We start from the raw sequence: 14,411 nt of genomic DNA, 5'->3' as shown, positions 1-14,411 counted from the left end.
CTTAAATATCCATTCAGTTACTTCGTCTGTAATTTAAGTGGCCACCTGTTAAATGGTGGTGCTCCGTGGTCAGTGGTTGATACCTGACACTCACTTGCATCTGAGAATAGGATAAGCATGATACATTTTCCACTGGTTTTATTTGAGTTGTAACCTTGGAAATGGAAAATCTTGTTTAAAATAACATGAAACAATGAAGAGTTTTAATGGGCAATATAAATAAGAAACTGAATTGTGAGGTATAGTTTTGCTGAAGTCTATTTATTGGTATATTTCAACTCTTCTCCGATGTGCAGATATCTCTTACACAATTGTTGTATGACAACTATTTAACTTAGGGTAAAAGCCCTTCCAAGGTCTGACTCTTATTCCTTGTCCTTACTTTTCTTGCTAGTATCTGCTTACAATTAAGCCCAGGGGCAGCATTAAATTACTCTGTCTGATGATCCTTCTGTTCTACGAGTGCATGTCAGAAGTTAGCTTATAATTCCTAAGATTCCCTTTGCCGTGAGGATTTGTATGTTCTCTCCCTCCAGTGAGGAAAAGCAGAGGGATTACAGCAACTAAAGGCATCATTACCTTTTTACAGGAAATTCTGTAATTATCTCATCTTCAGACAAAGGGAACAACTCACCTTTCATAAGATTCATGCCAGAGAGGAATGTTATGTAGATTCCTCTGTGTTCGTGCCTGTAGGTCAGTTATTGTTGTTATTGGTGAGTAGCATTTCATTGGGAGGGTATAGCATATTTTGTTGATCTGTCCTCGTGCTGATGGATATTCTCATCTTTTTGTGAATGTGTCTTTCATTGCTTTTGGTTAAATTCCAGAGTTGAATTGCCAGATCAAAAGGTATATAGGTGTGTATTCAACTTATAAGAAACAGCCAAACAAGTTTTCAAAAATAGTTGGACCATTTTACATTCCCAGTATTCACGTATGAGAGATGTTGCCCAGCGTCCTTGTCAGCATTTGTCATTGTCTGTCTTTATAATTTTAGCCATTCTTATGGATGTCTATAGATATCCAGTGGAATTTCCTTGTGGTTTTTAACTGTATCCTCCAGACCAGTGATACTGAGCATCTTTTAACGTGGTTATTGGGCCTTGACATGTCTTCTTTTTGAATGTGTCAAATTCTTATGTTTATTTTTACTGGATTGTGTTCTTTTCCTCGTTTTTTATTTGTTGTTTTTTGAGAGAGAGCGAGTGGTGGGGGAGAGGGACAGAGAGAGAGAGAGAGAGAGAGAGAGAGAGAGAGAGAGAGAGAATTCTAAGCAGGCTCCACGCTCAGTACAGAGCCCAATGTGGCGCTTAATCCCACTACCCTGGGATCATGACCTGAGCCAAAAACAGGAGTGAGTCGCTCAACTGACTGAGCCACCCAGGTGCCCCGGTAGGTATTCTTATAGAACAGATATAATAAAGTTGTTTGTTGCAGATATGTATTGCATGTATTTTCTCCCAGCCTGTGATTTACCTTTTTGCATTCTCAACAGTATCTTAGTGAGCAGTACTTTTGATTTTGAAGAGGACAGTTTATCTTTTTTTCTCTTTATTTAGTATTTCTTATGTTCTGCTTAAGAATTTTTGCTCAAGATCACAAAGATATTTTCCTACATTTTCTTTTAGAAGATTTATAATTTTAGGATTTGCATGTAGATTTGTTTTCCATGTTAATTATTGCATATTGTATGAGATACTTTTTTTATACAGATATCTAATTGATCCAGTATCATTTCTTGCAAAGACTTTCCTTTCTATATTAAATTGCATTTGCATCTTAGTAAAAAGTTATTTGATTGTGTGTGTGTGTATAGTATAGATAGATTTATATATCTATAGTCTATACTTATCTCTATATACATATACATATGTATATATATGGTGGATTTCTTTTCAAGATCTCTCTTTCCATGTACACACACACACACACACACACACACACACACAAGTATATAATTTATTTAGATCTTTACTTTCAGCAATGATTTATAGTTTACAGTATAGAGGTTAAAAAATTAAAAAAAAATTTAATGTTTATTTTTGAGAGAGAGAGGGAGAAACAGAGAGTAAGTGAGGAAGGGGCAGAGAGAGAGGGAGACACAGAATCCAAAGCAGGCTTCAGGCTCTGAGCTGTCAGCACAGAGCCCAGTGCGGGGCTTCAACTCATGAACTGTGAGATCATGACCTGAGCCAAAGTGGGACGCTTAACCAGGTGGCCACTCAGGTGCCACCACTCCCCCCAAGTTTTTAATTAAGTTTATTCCTAAAATATTATGTGATTTATTTGACGCTATTGTAAATGCTATTCATTTTTAGTATTTCACTTTCCAATTGTTTGCTGTTAATATAAAAATAAAGCTTATTTTTGTATAATGACCTTACAGTTTGACACATGCTCAATTTACTTCTTGGATTAAGTTGTTATTATAGACTTATTTAATTATTCATATGATTTTGTCATCTGCAAATAAGGACAGTTTTACTCCTTTTTTTCTTTTTTCAATATCTGTGTCTTGTATTTTCTTGTCTTACTTCATTGGCTAGGACCTCCAGAGGGTTAGCTAGACCAGTCTTAGGTAGGAAGTCTTCACTGTTTCATCATGAAACATAATATTTTAGCTATGCTGTTTTTTTTTTTTTTTTTTTTTTTTTTTGGTGCCTGTTATGTAGGTTGAGAAAGTCTTCTTTTATTGCTAGTTTGCTGAGAGTTTTTCTATTTTTAATCATGAATGTGTGCTGGATATTATGAAATTCTTGTACCACATCTGTGATGCATTGAGATGATCAGATAATGTTCACTTTTATTCTGTGAGTATGATGGGCTTCGAATGTTAAACCAGCCTTGCTAGTAGGCTGTCCATATTTTGTCCTTTGGCTGGAGAGAGTAGGCTTTTTATGGGGCTTTTTGTCTACACCCATCGGTGTTTGTGTTGTCTTCTTTTTCAACTCCAAGTCCGGGCATATGAAGCAGGGAACTTACCTGGTCCATCTTCTCTCCACCACTCAGAATCTTTTGTTAGTTTGATATATAATGTCCAGGGGTTTTAGTTGTACTTAACTAAAGTGGGAGGAGTAGGGAAATTAGGTCAACTCCATTTTCCTGGAAACAGAAATCCTGGAAATCCTTACTGATTTTTAAAAATCAATTACTGAGAAAAAGGCATTAAAGTATCCTTTGCTTTAGGATTTTTTTTTTTTTGGATGGTATATATAAAATACCTAGCCCAGTGTGTGTCACAGATTAAGTTCTTATTAAATTATTATGTGTCCCACAAATATTTCTTGAGCACTTGTTACATGGCAGGCAGTATTCTACTCATTGGACACTGAACAGTGAACAAACATCCTGCCCACGTGGAGCTTATATTTTAGTAGAGGGAGACAGATGCTAAAATAGTAGTCAAGTGGTCAGATAGTCAAGTGGTTGCATGGACAGATTTAAAGTAAATCAAGGGGATAAGAGGTGTAATTGGCGGGAGAGGGGAAAAAGGGTTGCCTTTTGATACTGAGTAGCCAAGGAAGGCCTCTGGATTAAGGTGTAATAATCCAGAATCCTGCAGCTGTGAAGGAGAAAACTATGTGGATGTCCAGGTAAAGAGTAGAGAGCCTTCTCCCCTCCAGTGAAATGACGGATTACTGACCTTGTTTCTAGGCAAAGACTGTCCTCAGAATCTTCCCTTGATCAGCTAGGGTGAAAGTCCGGGGCCGTGCATTACTTCCCAGGATGAAGAGCTAGAAGATCTCAGTCTGGCTTTATCATATATTAGTTATACAACTTTTGACAAACCATGATTCTCTTTGTACCTCAGTCTCCAAAAGGAGTCTGTCTCACATAGTCGTGAGTATCCAGTAACTGACAAAGTGTACGTGGAAGCATTTTGCAAATAAATCAGAGTCCCACAAATGTAAGGTACTGTGATTATATCATGATTTTTTAGAAAAAATCTCAATGTTTATTTTTGGGAGAGAGAGAGAGCATGAGCAGGGGAGGGGCAGAGAGAGAGAGACACACAGAATCTGAAGCAGGCCCCAGGCTCTGAGCTGTCAGTACGGATATAGATGCGGGGCTCGAATTCACGAACTGTGAGATCAAGACCTGTGCCGAAGTCAGACGCTTAACCGACTGAGCCACCTAGGCACTCCATGATTGTACCATTATTACTGACGATGCTGTCCAGCTTTGACTCTAAGGCATTTCGATTGGATTTTAGTGATTATTTAGCTCAGTGTTTTCATTTTACAGATGAAGAAACTGAGGCTCAGAGAGGTTTGACTGAATTTATAGGTATAAATGCAGGACTATAGATATCATGTATAATTCCTTTTTGGAAAATTTTGGTGATAATGTAGTGCTGTGGTTTTCAGACTATTATCCTGGACTAGCCACATCAGCATCACCTGGAAACTTGGTAAAAATGCAAATTCTTGGGTCCCACCTTCGACCTAATGAGTTAGAAGCTCAGGAGGTGGGGATCCCTAATCTGGGTGGTTAGGGTGCCCTCCAGATGGTTCTGATTCAGGCTATACCAGAGTCCTGATGTGCGGGGGGTGGTTCACGTAATCCATAGACGCACGAGGAGGGTGCCAGGCGTCCTGATCCCCAGGGGCTGCCCTAAGTTTTGGGCAAATGGTTTTTGTAGAGACATTTTTAAAGTCTCCCCCTTTCTCTCCCTTCAAGCACGTTTCAAGACACTTTTTTCTCTAGATGCTTTCTTAGTTGATTAGCCAGTAATTCCAGCTGAGGTGTTAGTGGAGATTAGTGCATTTCCAATGTAATAGGAGGTTAGAAAAGTCCATATCTTTTGGGATGCTGAAGATTTCAGTCTCATAGTGGGAGATTTAGATATGAGAGAGAAGGGGAGGTAATGGAGAGGGATCATGAGATTTCTTCTGTTCTTGCTATCTGTGTGGTTATGAATGGAGTTGGAAAAAAGGTTTCATGGTATTTTCGAGCATCAGTTTGTCAGTGGTACCAGTATTTGCTTTAAGTAACCATGGTCTTTAAGTCCTCGGAAGATAGAGAAGGAAAGAATCTGGCCTTGTTATAGATTCTGAGATTTTTTTTAGTGTAATGATTCCTGGCTGGATACCAAAAATGCTAGGGCATGGCTATGTCTGCCTAGTTAACCGCTTATGCGCTTGAAGTGGGTTTATCTAACCCGTTAGGTTACCTGACAGTTGCCCCTTGTGGCAGTCCATAATCTTCTTCCAGTCTGTTTCTCCCCATCACAGGAAGTCTTAGTGTTGCCATCAGGGAGGAGTTGACGTAAACTACCTCCCTTGTTCCTAATTCAGAGTTGTTCTCGGAGATGGTCTCCTGCCTCCCCACTGCATGCATCCCATTTGGGTCCTCAAATCCAGCATCAGTAGGTTATGAACAGTTCCCAAGTCTCAATGGTCCCTCATTTCATTTAAAGGAAAGACAAGGGTGTTATAAGCATTTCTGGATTTTCATGTGTGCTTTTGTTGTGAGAGAGAAGGAAATTAGCCTGTAAATATCTAATCTGTGAGGAAGATGAGGAAGAATATTAACCAGAGTATCTGTGACTCTTAAATCCTTGCTGTTTTAATCAGAGACCCCAGGATAATTGACCCATATATAATGAAATCCACTCCCAATTCTCTACATGAGCAATTATTTAAATAGTTAGGAGACAGAATAATAAAGCAATTGCCCTGGGCTTTTGAGGTCAATAGGTTAACTCTACAGAGTTTAATTAAAATTTGCTAATAAATGTCTGCCTACCTTAGGCAGGTTATTTCATTAGTCTTCATCATGGCCTAAGTCAAATATTCCTTATTAATTATTTTTCACCCCTCTTAAATCCTCTTCTTATGAAGCAAGCAGTCTTTTCATTACTAATTAGGATTCCCACACTGGGGAAGGAGATGCCTTGAAGCAGCCGCCTCATTAGAAAGGGATATCCACCACTGTAAATGAATAAATTGGGATTCTACTATCTTATTTTTTAGTATACGTGCTGCCGAAGTGAGCACTGCTGTCTTATTTTTTAAAATAGCTACACAGTGAAGCCAAATTGCGAGCTTTAAAAAAGTATCAAAGAAAAGACCACTCTGGCAATGGCTATGGTATATTTCAGTCACATTCTTTTTGATATTAATAGGAAATTCCCTTTCTGATTCTTCCTTAAAATATGCATGGTACTGAGAAAAATCAGGCTCTTTGGGTTTGGTAAGCAGAATTGTATGTAGAAATTAGGTCAATAGGAGGATTTATCTAAGAAGTTCTATCCGTTTTCTTGGAGGGGTTCAGAAGAAGAGAATCTCCCCTAAAAAGAAATAGAATCTGTAATCACAGAGTAGCTGGGAGTTTTGAATGCCATGAAACTGTGTTACTTCTTCACTGCTCTTCCGGCCCTTTCTTTAGACCAGTATTGGAGGCCTGCTTGCACTCTGCATTTTTGTTTATTTCCATCCCTGTCATCTCTAATCTGGACCATTTCAGCAGCCTCAACAGTCTCTCCAGGCTCTGGTCTTTCCTCTCCTACTCCATCCTCACCGGAAATGTGTCAACTCTCCTCCTCATGAAACTTCTCCAGGTTGATGCATATCCTGATTCGTCAGCACCACACGAGTCAGGTCCCTTCATAGTCAGGCCTTGCTGAGTGAGGGCCTTGCTCATGGAGCCTATGCTTAAACCACTCTGAAATCTCATGCTCCGTTTTCTCTTCCTAGAATGACGAGCTCCATTTCTCTTTCACCCGATAACCATCTACTCATCTTTTAAGAGCTGTGTTAATTGTTGTTGTCCTACTGGCTTGATCTGCAAGGGGGGGACAATTGTGATATCCGTGGTGCCCATTTCTGCACAGACAGATACTTGGTAGTTAGTAAAATTGGGTGAATGGTTTTGAGGGTGCACTGAGCACCTTTGTATCCTTTCGGGGAACTGAATTTCATTTGCCTCCTATTCAAGTTGGTTCACTGACCACACTCATTTTTGTCATCATCTTTGATTGCCCAGTAAGCGCTTAACAAATGTAGAATAAATGAATTAGTTTTGATAGTTCTACAGAACTTGTGATTAACAGAGACATGTATTTTTAGATTGCAAAATTCTCTGCAGATTTTATTGCCTTAATGCTACAGTGACAAAGAACTTCACATTTTGCGCATTTCTTTGGTCACCTTTCAGCATAAGAGTGAATTACTCTTCACTTATGATTTTTGTGTGGACCTCCCGGCTCTTCACCCGCAGCTTGTTGACCTGGGACTCTGCAATGTCAGCGCGTTCCTCAGCCTCCTCCAGCTCGTGCTGGAGCTTGCGGAATTTGGAGAGGTTGACATTGGATTGTTCCTCCTGAGAAAAGAAATGCATTTGAGAGAACAAGAAAATTTGACATTTTCTGATTCTCATTGCCTTCTTTACTTCTAGAAGCAGCTACTGATGGATTTGCTTCATAAGTGAGAAAACAAAAGGTTCTATTGTTTGGTCATGTACTTATCTGGGAGTAGGGCATCCCATATGCTCGCCTCTGTGAATGAGTGGGCTTAACAAACCCCCCGCTTGGGCTTTTTCACTGGAAAGAGTGTCCTGGAAAACTTAAGATGCTATAATGTCAACAAGGAGATCAAAGTAGCGGGAATCTGATTTATGAGACAAACTTGAAAAAGTAGGCACAGTCGGGGCATCTGGGCAGCTCAATCTGTTAAACATCTGACTCTTGATATCGGCTCAGGTCATGATCTCACAGTTGGTGGGATTGAGCCCTGTGTGCTTGGGATTCTCTCTCTCTCTCTGCCCCCTCTGCTACTTGTGCTCTCTTTCTCGTAATAAGTAAATAAATTAAAAAAAAAAGTAGACACAGTGGTACTACTGGGTGCAGAGAATCTTAAGGGAAGTTTCTGAATTTAACAGGATGAGAAAGATAACAAGATGAGAAAGCAGCCAAATGAAAAGGAAATGTTCTGATGGATTTATTGTGAAGTTTGTTCAGCAGAGCTTAGATTTCACAGCCCTCATTTGCACAGACCCTGTGAGTGCTGGAGATTTCTGGGAGTGGCAGAGTGTTCTAGATAGGGAAGTAGGTTGTAACCAAGAAGCATTTCTATACTAACATGTCTGGAAAATTGCTTAAAGAGGTCTCAGAAGAAATGAACCTGAATCTAAAGCTCTAGTAATTAGTGGTAAATTTGTTTTCATTCCAAATACTCATTTTCAGACCTGATTTTATATTCTTTGCCTTAAAGAAATACTCTTAAATTCTATAAACTTCAGACTCCCCGAAACCTGGACCTGCTCTGGACTTTTCTGTCTCATTACGCAGATACTCACGGCCTCTTCAGCTTGTCTCTTGTAAGCTTTAACTTTGGTTTGTAATTTGTCAACCAAGTCCTGCAGCCTGAGAACATTCTTGCGGTCCTCCTCCGTCTGAAATGTAAGAGGCAGCAAATAGTGTTGTTATTTGAGAACAACGCATTATTTTCACTTTCTTGAAAGCAAGTGGGCCTGAGAAATATGGAAAGGCAGGTCACCTGGTAAGTGAGTTCCTTTACTCTTCTCTCATGTTTGCGGAGACCCTTGACAGCCTCCACATTGCGCTTCTGTTCAGTTTCTACCTCATTTTCAAGCTCCCTCACCTGGAAGAGAAAAAAGGTGTTTAGCAATTTGGCTGTAACTGGCTGCACGAACAGGTCAGGAACTGAATGAACTGATAGACACCCACCCTGGCCTCCAGTTTCTGGATCTGCTTCTTCCCGCCCTTCAGGGCCAGCTGCTCAGCCTCGTCCAGACGGTGCTGAAGGTCCTTCACCGTCTGCTCCAGGTTCTTCTTCATCCGCTCCAGGTGGGCGCTGGTGTCCTGCTCCTTCTTCAGCTCCTCGGCCATCATGGCCGCCTGTTAGCAGTGAAACAAAACCGGTTGAGAGCTGGGCTGGCGCATCAGGATTCAAGTTTGAGCACCACCGTGTTGCCCTCTGCTCACATCAGTGATGGCCTTCTTGGCCTTCTCTTCTGCGTTGCGGGCTTCCTGGACAGTGTCTTCCATCTCTCCCTGGATCTGGGAGATGTCTGTCTCCAGCTTCTTCTTGGTGTTGATCAGGCTGGTGTTCTGTTTCAAATTAACAAGAAAAAGGAGGGGGGGAAGCACATTTAATTATATTCTGTTTATACTATCATTTTTATTAGTGTATACAGGCAAAAATTAGTGATCCAAGAAAATTTCAGCATAAAAATCAAATGAAAAGTTGACTCTAAGTTATGCCTTCTCTTCTTATTCACCCATACTTCTGTTAATGAATATTTTCTTAAATTCTAAGGTAAAATTTGATTTTTGATGTCAAAGATGTTCAACAATTAACAGTGGCTGCCTGTAAGCATGAAGCACAACTGCGAGCCAGGAAAAAAAATGTAAAGTGCTGTGGCTCATGGAAAATGGATTATTGATTTTTAGTTGTTTATTCACATGTGGTTGGCTTCATATTTAAAGTACATAAATAGCATCATTATTGGTACAAAAATGAACAAAGGATCTGTTATGTTTTGGAAAAGTTGATGGTATTTAAACATATTTAATCAACTCAAGGATACTAAGCATGAGTATGAAAAACACTGCATTTTAATTTGAATTTAAAATTATTTGTCCTACGTGATTTTAACGTTTCCATGATGGCTATTTCCTTATATTGCAGTTTTTAAAAAGTATGTAGTGTAATATATGTTTATTACAAAAAAGAACATATAAATTAGCAAAATAAGAGGTAAAGAATAATTGTTATACTCTCCCTACCCAAAGATAAGCATTGATAGTACTTTTGTTTATCCTATATATTTTCTACAAAAATGATCATGCTTTATATATTATGTTTAAGTTGCTGTTTTCACTTAGTATATTGTGAACATCTTTCCATGGCAGTAGATGCATACTGTAATGGCTCCTTATTAGCCATCATGAGGCTCTACCACCATTTATTTAGCATATCCATTATAAACAACAAATGCTGACTGGCAGTGATGATGGCCTCTGTGAATTTGAACTTAAGAGCTTCTTTTTATATTTCATGTAGTTAGCTTTTATGTGTGTCCGGGACACACAAAATTACTTGGTGGCTTATTCTTTCTCCTCTGTTTTATTTGCTTATCTATTTGCAGCTTAGAGTTGCAAAAGACAAGATGGCCACTAATGTCATATGTATGGTTATTAGCAGATGGCCTTTTGTGCTTTCCTTACGAAAGTTTCTAGAACCCTAAATTTTTTCTAATCAGCATGATTATGGCAGCCTACAAATACACCTGTGAGCTGGCTAGGCCCGCCCCCCCTTCCCAGTATGTCTTAGTAATGTGCATTCTCCAGAACTTCACGAAGGACCCTGGCCAGGGTTACTCCTTACTTAAAAACAAGCTTATCCCCTCAGATTGTCTTCACCTTCAGGAAGTGCCTTTGCTCAGCCATAGTCCTGAACCTTACCTGGGTGTGCAGGAGTTGCACACGCTCACTGGCATCCAGGAGCTCCTGCTCAGCCACCCTCCTGCTCCTCTCCGTCTGCTCCAGGGATGCCCGCAGCTCCTCGATCTCAGCCTGCAGCAGGTTGGCCCTGCGCTCCACCATGGCCAGCTGCTCCTTCAGGTCTTCCTGGCCTCTGACGGCATCATCCAGATGTAGCTGAGTGTCCTGCACAGAAAGAGGCAAAGACTCTTACCTGCGTTCCAGTGAAAGTGAATACAAATTTCGGGTCATCAACACACCTTGTTCTTAATAACTTAGAGTATGGTTAGAGAGAAAAAATGAGAAAGTCCCTTTAATGACATTCTCTGTAGCCTAGGGTAGCAGATCTACTCAAAAGAACACGATGTTATATTAGATTGTGAATCATAAAAAAATACCATGGCCAAAGATACAAAATTTTGGATCAAGAAAGCATCCTCAGAGATGAGCTAGTCTAATGATGTTGTTTTACGTAAATTAAATAAGTGTAGATATATGTATTTTAAAAATATGTGTATATACTTATATACATTATACAAATGAGGTTCCTATAAAGTGATTTGTGCAGCGTCTTCAGCTGACAAAGTGAACTTTTCTTTGACTTTTCCAGAAGCAAGCTATTTTTCAGCTGTGTTTGTTTCAGCAGTGTAAATTTTCAACTGATTACCATATTATTTAGGTTTACGGCATATAAATGGCACAGTTACACCTTGACTGCATGACGCCATGTGTGTTTATCCCAGTGTACCTTCAGTATTCCTTGTGTGTTTCTAAGATTCTTTATTGCCTCTGCAGCCTGGCGGTTGGTGTGGTTCAGCTGGATTTCCATTTCATTGAGGTCTCCCTCCATCTTCTTCTTGATCCGCAGGGCATCGTTCCTGCTCCTGATCTCAGCATCCAGGGTGCTCTGCATTGACTCCACCACTCTGAGATGGTTCCTCTTTAGCTGATCGATTTCTTCATCTTTCTCAGCAATTTTCCGATCAATCTCAGATTTCACCTGGTTTAACTCTAGCTGGATGCGAAGGATTTTGCCTTCTTCGTGCTCAAGAGATCCCTTTTTAAAATGCAACATTTAGGTTACTCTTGGTTCTCAACCCCCTCAGGATCTTCCCAGGTATAATCTGCAACTGGCCCTTGGGAGGGCAGGGAGAGACCAAAGAAAGAGGCAGGCCACTCCAGCTTGGTAGTGGCTATGTAATAATAGCAAAGTGACTTGGGTAAGAGGCTTGTCTTGAACGGCAGGAAGCCGAATGAATTGTGCCTCTGCCCACAAAATTTTAAAAGTTTACAAAGAGGCCATCAGTGGATTTAGTCACGTGTACTGTCTAGGTATTCTCAACACCACACCACTGTCTCAAGGCTGTTTGTGGAGCAGCCCCTGGGAGCAGGAAAGGCAAGCGGAACCCACATTCCAAGGACAGGGGAGGTCAGTGGGTGTCACGTCTTTTTGACGATGTTTCCCAATTGATACCTGAAGAGCTTGTTGTTGTTTGTTCTGCACATTATGATGATTTCTTGAAGGCGTTAAAAAATGCACAAACTTTCATACATCTTAATTTAGCCTGTTCTGCATTCCCAAGGAAATTCAGTATTTCTCACTGAATTAAGGAGTTATCCCCTGCAGCTTTACCACATGACAGATCTCAGTTGCTGTTAATTTTTCCATTTATTTATAAGGCATAAGTGAGCAAACAAAACATGTACCTCTGCTTCTTCCAGGGCAGCCTGTAGTTCACTCTTCTCTTGATCTATTTGTTTCTTTACTTTCTCCAATTCGTGGATATGCTTTCCCCCCTCCGCAATCTGCTCCGTCAGGTCAGAAATCTCCTCTGTAGGTTCATAGTAAAACACCAAATTCAGTTGAGAAAAATGAAAACTTGAAAAGATGCCTTCCTGCCATTTTGGAAGGAGAAGGATTACAAAGACTCACGCTGCAAGTTCTTGTTCTCTCGCCTCAGGGTTTCCAGGTGATCCAGGGATTCCTCGTAGGCATTCTTGACCTTGAACAGCTCAGTGCCGAGAGAGCGGGACTCCTTCTGGGAGGCCTCAAGTTCAGCCTGAGTCTCCTCATACTTCTGTTTCCACTCTGCCAGGACCTGGAAGTACATCAGAACTAAGCCTCTGTAATCAAGAGTCAGGCCACTTTCCCCCAAGAAGCTGGTCATTGTGGGCCACCTTGTCGAAGTTCCTCTGCTTCTTGTCCAGGGCCGCACAGGCCGCATTTGTTCTCTCCACGTCGATCATGAGGTCCTCCACTTCGTTCTGGAGCCGCTGCTTTGTCTTTTCCAGAGAGGCACATTTGGAATTCACGGCCTCCACCTGTTCCTCCGCATCCTGCAGCCGCTGGGCCAGCTTCTTCCTGAAACGTTGGTCAGTGCGGGTGACCAAGAGCAGAGTTGAAGCCACCACAGTGAACTTAATAAAGCTGCTGACTAGGAAAGCATGTTTTCCCCAAGAATTTTTTGCTCCTGTGTCCACAAATTGTTAAGGTTTCCTAAAATGTCTTCTCAGTACCCATTTTGTCTCTTTAATTCTCCCTAGTGAAGTCTACTCTTTATCTCTGGGGTTGCCAAACATACTCCTGAGCCAGGCCTTTTTGTGTGCATGGTGATGGTAATGTGTGTGTGCGTGTGGGAGAGAGATGAAGAATGAGTAAGCGCTTCAGCTGAGTGAGCAAGGTGAGGGTGTGAGAGGGTGACGAAGTGACAGCTGTGAACAGGAGGCATGTCTTCAGAGATGCTAGTGCTGAATAGCATCGTAAAACATGTGTTAACATGGTCCTCTTTATGAATGAAACTGGGGCCCAAAGTGACATGTCTGAGGGCATATGATTAATGACTAATGTTCTGGGTCTGAAGCCCCAGACAATAAATATTATTCCATAATCACATTTTCCCCAAATACCTTCCTTCACCAGCCCCCTTAACTCACAACCTCCCCCAGCCCATTCTCTTATCTGGAGTGCTCCCTCTGGAAATGCTTGCCAAACCCCTTCATTCTGCTTAATTCTAACAACTACCAAGCTATATCCAATATAGAGAAGTTTCCTTCACTGGGAACATAATGATTATTGCCTTTCCATGTGTAACTCCCATGAGTTTTATTCCATTAAAACTGTACATAATTAATGAATAAGTTTATTGATACTGGTTGTTAAATAATGACAGAATATGATAGTCTCATTCTGAACTTCTAAATACTCCAGGTAGGGATAAACTGATTATTGGTAATTATAATATTCATAATAATGTATCAGCCTCAGTGCCTCCATTTTTTCTTATATTGAAGGAAGTTCTACTCAATTCGTAAAGGATATGCTGATAATTTTTGGTTCATTTTGTTAGAAAGAAATTTAAGATATTTTTGTAGTAAATGAGATTGTGGGGAAGGCTGTGGTCTTGGCCCTTTCTTTAGTGGACATGTACCAGTTTATAAAGAGAAAATGATGGTTTCCACCACTCTGTAATCAGATAGGCTGGTATTTTTCACCTATCTTCATGTCTGGAATATTGTTTCTTTCATTATTTTATCTTCACTGTTTTTAAACTTCTCTTTCTGTCCCCATCATTAAGCCTCCGTACTTGGCCTCCTCCAGCTCCTCTGTGCGCTGGATGGCGTCTGTCTCATATTTGGTCCTCCACTGGGCCACTTCGCTGTTGGCCTTGGACATTGACCTCTGCAGTTCAGCCTTGGCTTCCTGCTCCTCCTCATACTGTTCCCGCAGCAGGTCACAGTCATGGCGGGCTGATTGCAGGGCGTGGGCCAGTGCGTTCTTGGCCTGAACCAACCAGAAAATGTGCATTGTAAGTTTATGTTCTGATCATTGATATTCTCTAAGTGAAGCTCAGTTGTATGTCATGCTGCAAAGTTCGAGGGATTGGAAATCTCAGCTGGAAAATTCTCACCTTAGACTCCTCTTCCAGCTGCCTCTTTAACTCCTCAATCTGTTGTGTAAATG

General features: G+C 40.7%; 1 pseudogene; it reads right to left on the bottom strand.

The window, feature by feature from the left end:
- Positions 1-7,169: 7,169 nt before the first annotated feature.
- LOC121015903 (myosin-2-like) overlaps positions 7,170-14,411 on the bottom strand; it is a 23,471-nt pseudogene continuing 16,229 nt past the window's right edge.

The sequence above is a fragment of the Herpailurus yagouaroundi genome, unplaced genomic scaffold, assembly GCF_014898765.1.
Source record: "Herpailurus yagouaroundi ecotype Mexico unplaced genomic scaffold, PumYag 208, whole genome shotgun sequence".
NCBI classification, from domain to species: domain Eukaryota; kingdom Metazoa; phylum Chordata; class Mammalia; order Carnivora; family Felidae; genus Herpailurus; species Herpailurus yagouaroundi.
This window is presented reverse-complemented; position numbering and strand designations above follow the sequence as displayed.